The sequence below is a fragment of the Gallinula chloropus genome (genome assembly GCF_964237585.1).
Source record: "Gallinula chloropus genome assembly, chromosome: 5".
In the NCBI taxonomy this organism is placed as follows: domain Eukaryota; kingdom Metazoa; phylum Chordata; class Aves; order Gruiformes; family Rallidae; genus Gallinula; species Gallinula chloropus.
In genome coordinates, this window is record NC_140090.1 from 68,939,939 (window position 1) to 68,946,814 (window position 6,876).

Sequence of the window (6,876 nt, forward strand, 5' to 3'; positions counted from 1 at the left end):
TTACACCCATCAGATCTATCTTCATGTACAGAACCACTCTGCTGCATGGTTCAACTCTGCTGCAGACAGACCAAGTTTAATCTTACAGATCTGGCAAAGATCCCTTGATAAAAAGTAAATCATGTCTCCAGCAGCACGAAGACATCACAAAATTTCTTGAAGTCCACAGGACAAATCTGCTCAAGTCATGTGTTACAAGACAATTCATCCACATCAGGCTGGGACAATGAAACCATACTCCAGCCAGCCACTCAGAGCAATATCTGACAGGCACATGAAGAACATTCTGTAGGGCAGTCTCCCCTCTTCATGGTCCCAACAGCGCTCACAGTCCCTGCCACCACCCAAAAACAAGCTCATTTTCTTTCTTCCCTCCCAAGTGACCATTTGGTGTAAACTACATTTAAACAGTGACATATTTAAAGCCAAAAGCTTGTGGCCTGCTGTGAGGAAAAGATATTCACTGCCTCCTGTATTGCTTGCCTCCACACACTGATCTTACAAATCCATTCTTCCCATGTGTTAACAGCAGTTGTTTTTATGCTCCTAGAGCAAAGGAAGATGTTAAGTCACAGAAGCAACGCTTTCCAAAGTACCTATTTTTCAGTTAGTTTTCAAGCTTGTTTCAGGCAGATTCATAATAGTAGAAAACATAATTCTTACAATGCTGATAAAATTCTTCTAATTAATTTCTCTTTTTCTACGCAATAGTAACTTCCTGTAATCTTAAACTGGCACTGGAAGCCTCTCCATCCCAGGCAGAATATCTCAGGAGTTAATGAATTAGCTTTATATCCTGGGGAAAGTGGAACTTTCTATTCTGCTGGAAGCGTTTTCAGCTCTTAACTGGTACCACTGGTGATATGCTATCAGCAAGGAAGATAGCAGCTACCCTGCACAATGAAGATCCAAGGAGCAAATAGCAGGCATTGTGGAGATGCACAGTATTATAACCAGAGAACACAGATAGCTAACAACAGACAATTCTGAACAGATGCTATATGTACAAATGCTTAAGGGTTAAACTGAGGTTTGCTGAAAGAGGGCAAGATAAGGCTTAGCCAGACAAACAACAGAGTCCTAGCAAAAGGTCATGCCTTTCTGCATTTTGGTTTAAATGCAGCGTAATGACTTTACAGTTGCTGTAGTGCAAGGAATTCAATCCTGCTACAGGAGAAAAAAGGCTAGAGAAGCATTTGGTCTACAAGTTTATTAGATATAAGATATCTGTATTCTATTTTTACCTCTCTATAAAATAACTCCAAAGAAAGGCTATAAAGGCATAATCAAAACCAAAAACAGAATTAAATTCTGCTATTGGGACCACTTCTTGGGAATACACTTCTCTTTCAAAAACAAAAATCTAAGGTTTACACAGATAAACAAAAAGCCTCAATTTGAGATTATTCTAGGCACTGACCTATTAAAACAAAGCTGTCTCTTTCATCTACTGCTATCAGCGTTGGCTTTCCTGACTGTAGTGAGAATGAAACCAAGTCCTTAACCTTCAGTTACCTTGTGAGCTCAGCAAGGTATTATCCTAAAAGGGAAAGAAGGGAAACCAAGGAAAATTGGCAGGCTTCCCAACACCACCACCACCCAAAACCAAGCCCATTTTCTTTCTTCCCTCCCAAGCAGCCTACCTGGTAGCCTTGTTAGAATAGCTCCCTGTTTAACACCTGAACAATCTCTCAACAGAAGCAGCCCTGGCCAATACATTTTTTGTCTCCCATTCTCGTATTCACTATGCACCTTTTTCAAAAATGGTAAATAGTTAAGGGGCCTTCTTTCAATCCCAGTGAAATGAAAACCCCAGAGATGAGAATTTGTTTTAATCATTCTTATTGTCTTTTCTCCATATGCAATTAACAACCAAAGCTCTTGGAGAAAATTGCCTCAGTTTGAAATTAATCATTTGGAGCCATCAAAAAGGTATCTTGCCAGCAGTTGTCTGCAACTACTCTGCAACTGCTGGCAGACCACTGCTAAGATTCTCTCGTGTCAGCTGTGAATCAGAAGCAGAGAATATTTAGCCACCAATACAGGCAGCTGAAACATCCTACCAGGCATTCACTCTTCTCCAACAACTGCCACTACTAGACTAGCACAGATGATTTACACAGAAGGTAGCTCTTAAGTTGTTAGAGTTGCCCACCCAGTCATTAAAACAACTTACAGTCACCATTGCTTTACTTGAACAAATCAGGCTACAAACTGAAGCTGTTAAAGAATTCCTTCATGCATCAGCTGTCCCTGCCCCAGAGAAAGCAACTTGTGTAAAATGGAACACAGTCAACAGCTGGGTTTTGTAACAACCTCCCTCATTTGAATTGTACTGATACGTGTTTGAGTCAACACCCCATGTGACAAATGAGTATTACCCAATTCTTCATGTGATCAGCAGAGGCAATTCCAGCATCATACAGTTAGAACTCCCATATTTCAGGAAACGTTTTTAATTACCCAAGGTCACATACAACATTTTAAATCAGAAACAAACTCAGTATCTTATTATACAAGTAGATCTACGTGAGCTGGAAAGTAAAACCTTTGGTTACCAATAGTATATAGACTCTCAAAATGAAACTCACCTATAGACATTTTTAATTATGTACTTTTAAAGAAAGTTATTAATACCACTAACAAGATGAAAACCATCACTAAAACACATCACTGAAAGACAAAAATGGCTCCTGAAAAACGTGAATTGATAGCAAGTTTACAGCCATAAGAAAAATTATCCAAAAGTAAGATAAGGTCAGTTTGGATCCAATTCCTACCTGGTGATGCCATTAAATATCGAAGTAGGGTAATCACTTTCTGTCTTCCCTAATAGACTATCTGCTGGTGCTGCTCACATGAAGTCCTGCAAATTTAGAAGCTATGTGCTGCAGCAAGTATCAGAAAAGGCACTACATGTCCTGCAGGTCTTACATACAAGGCAAGTATAATTCCAATTGAGAAAAATTAGGAGCTAGAACTCCCCTGAACTTCCAGAAGTTTATCAGTTCCTGAAATGTTATGTGTACAGTGCTAACATCTGTCTCACCTCCTGAGAGAACACATTTACCAGAAAGAAATAACTGCAGAATTTTTCTTACAGATACTGCTTGAGTTTGTAAACATCACGTGTCTTGTAATTACACTAGATTCTGTTACAAGACACTTCCCTGGCAAGGGAAGATGGTGCAAGAAAAAACACCCATCACCACAAACTTCAGTCACTAAGGAGTCCCTCAGCAACATATGAAGGTATTGCCCACAATGCCTATAATAACAGGGGTATAGACAGGAGCAAGAAAAGCTTTGTTTTATCAATAAACTGACACCACTAATCTTTGATAATCTTCCAGTAGACTAAATGTCTCCATGGCTACTTGCAACCTGTAATGCATTTCCCTCTCTCTGTTTTTTCCTTTCCCCAGTACTACCTAGAATTCCTACTGGAATGGCAACACAAGACCAGACAGATGGGCTCCTCCAACATCAACAGTCCTGGAAGGAAGGGGACAAACCTGGCAGTTCTAGATTGCCTTCTTTGGCACTGCCATTTGTTTTATATGCAAGTTAAACCTTGTAAGAAGGTTTTGGCATCCAGTTTTCCAAAAGCATGATTCTGGAAAACTAACAAGGAAGTGTGCAATAAAATAAACAGTAGAATCGACTCCTCCTGATCCTTGTCCCATGCATTACTCACAAGATATTTTCCTATGTATCAAGAAATCATCAAACCATGCAACAAATCAGTAAGTGAGCTCTGTTCATCATGGGCAGCTGTAAGCTTAGCATAGAGAAGGTAGTACTACTTAGTCAGAAAACTTCAGTTGTTATTTGTATTTTAAAGCTATTGGATAATCATGCTGAAGCACCTTCTTCAACTAATTCTTTAACCTGTCTTAAGTGAGGAAGTCTATGAAGATGATTAATTCTCTCTGAGAGCTCTTAATCACCCACAGTGCTGCCAGAATGAGCTGAACTGCTGAAAAGACATTCCCTGGGAGGGAAGGTTTTCAGCTATTTGCGTGAAATAAAAACAAACAAAACCAAAAATAAATTACTTCATACAAATAATAAGTTTGCTACTTGGAAAAACAGCAGTATGGAAGCCTTGATAGCAAAAGGATTCCAAACAGGCTCTTGGCAAAGGAATTTTTTTGACAGATACATGCAAGCTACTGAGATCCAATACAAAGGAATATTAACTCATTCAAGCTAACTAACAGAGTAAAGAGAATAAAATCCAATTCACCCCATCTTAAGGCAACACAGCTTGCCTTGTCTTTGGCATAGCAGTATAAGACAGATTTTGTGCCACTTCTTGATTGAAGACCTTCAAATTTCAGAAATTTGAAGTGGCAAAGACTGGTTAATAGTGTTCTGCAGCTATTAGGCCTGGGAACTCCCCTACAGGGCTGACTTGACTTCTAGAGGCAAGTTTTCCTGCCCATTTCCTTCCCTACCCTTTAAATAACCTAATGTATCTGGTGTAAATTAAAACAGCCTCTGGTATAAGAGCAAAATTTATACAAATATTCATAATGTGAAAGAGCACTCCATTACAACCAGAGACTTCCAAATAATTAACCTACCATTTGGTCTGAGAACATAGTTGTGATAAAGTTTTCAAAACATTCCCAGTGCATACCAGAGAATAGGACAGACCTGTCTGTTCTGAAATACATTTCAGTTTTTTCTTGGCTATACAAAAGAACTTTTAACTATATCAGAACACTGTGAGGCTGCACTTGAAATCTGATTTCCAAATTGTACTGTTGCTGGTATATACAAAATAATTCAAATCAGAGTAATTTTGAAGTCTCAGGTCCAACTAGGACCTTCATATATTTTGTGAGCATAACTAGAGATTGAGATTACTCATTTGGTTCTCTTTTGGAAGACTGAGACCTAACTGTTACTCAGCTTACTCAAGATCTAACTATTACTCAGGTAGCTTGACACTGATCCCTGTTTCTAGCCAGCCTGCATTTCTCTGGTTGGCTTTTTTATGCTATTCCACAAAATTATTCTTTTTCTCCTACAAAAAAAGACTCATAATGCTTCCTGTCTGAAGGCACTTCTTGTAGAAAAATGTTTAGATGACAAGGCCATGCAAGACGAAAGGCAGTGGGGGTGGGGATATTGAGACTATATATATACACAAACATATAAAAGTCTTGAGACTATATTACTACATCACTTTCTCTTTTACTGGGAGAAGTCTGAACTGTCACCATATCCAAGAACAAAGCTTTTGTTATGCTTTGCTGATGCATAACAACACACAGCACACTCAGGTCCTCTCAGTTAACACCTAAGAACAGCATCAAAAGACTGTTTTTTTGTATGAAAACCAGCACAATTTCCAGCCTGCTCTTCTCTCAATTTCCTTTGTAACTCTGCCTCCTTTCCAAGGACTCCTACCTGAAACCAAGCACAGGATTTGCTAGTCACACCACCCAGGCTGCTCTGGCCTACAAAATGAAAAATGTTTAGAAATGCCAAAGGTGTGGAGATATTTCTTGATTTCTTAAAATAAATTGTTCTGCATAACTCAAACTCTGCAGAATGCAGAAAAGATTACCTAAAGGGTAGTGTCTTCTCAGTTAAGGAAAGTTGGTGCATCATCCATTATCTTCAGCTGATAAACTATTAGGACCCATTAAAAATCCGAGATTTTGTCCTCTAATTACTTCCAAGTTAGCAATTTTAATAACTCTCCAAGTATGTTCAGACATCTTACAGATGCTCCCTCTGAAGTCTGCCCAATTTTCATCACTGAAAGCCTATATAGGACTGATACAGAACCAACCCAAACTGTTCAGAAACAACTGTCCTGCAACACAAGTATCTTCTTAATAGCTTTCCTCCATACAGAGCAAAGAAGGCTAAGCTTCTTTGTTAGTAATGATTTTTGCCCACCCCTAAAAACTTTTCCTGAATCCCATAGGAAGGCATTAGGTGGACATAACACTATTAACATACTTGAAAGAAAATACCTCACTGAGGCTGTGGCTGCAAATTCTTACATTCCCTACATAAATCACAGTCACAGCTAAAGTCACTCCTATTTCTGATTTTTTGGTATGTGAAAAACCCCAGCCTTTTATAAACAAATGTATGTCTCCTTAATTGGATTTGAATGTGAGTAGATGCCACTCCCTACCTCATGCTTCTGAAAGTCAAGTCATTCTGTATACTCCATCCAGAACAACACGTTATCCCTCAGTGAGAAGACACAGGAATTATTTTTCCTATAGGTAGCTATATTTTCTGCTACAGAAAATTTAGTCCATTTAATGTAATGGGCTTTTTGGCTTATTCCATAAATATGGAGCAGTGTACTATAAAACATGATTTTGTGGATTAGATAAAGGTCCCTTCTGTCCTAAAGATTCCAGAACACTCGAGATAAAAAGCGCATCACATCACAATACTGTTTTCTCATAAGCAAGTCCTAGTGCCCAAAGTTAGCACAGACTATTGTTGAGCACACAATAGCTGCTGTTTGCCTTAACAATTGACACTTTATTACAGCTCCACACATTGGTACTGGACAAAGAAGAGTTCCTACATGAAACAAAATTCTACTTTACAACACATTGTAAACTATTTTTCCCCCCTCAAAAATCAAGAATAGCCTGTTTAAACCTAAGCAAAAAAGAGAAGACTGTTGCACAGAAACTATTTTAAATATGGTTACAACAGAAAAGTAACATTTTTCAATAAAAACTATGCTGTTTTCTCAACAAAATCTGTTTATATTTTGAAGTCTAGCTTTACATTAATAAACAGCTGGTATCTTGCATTCTAAAGGTTATTTCCCCTTTTGGGGAAAGACATCTGGAGTAGACATGGAGAAAGACATGGAGTAGACAC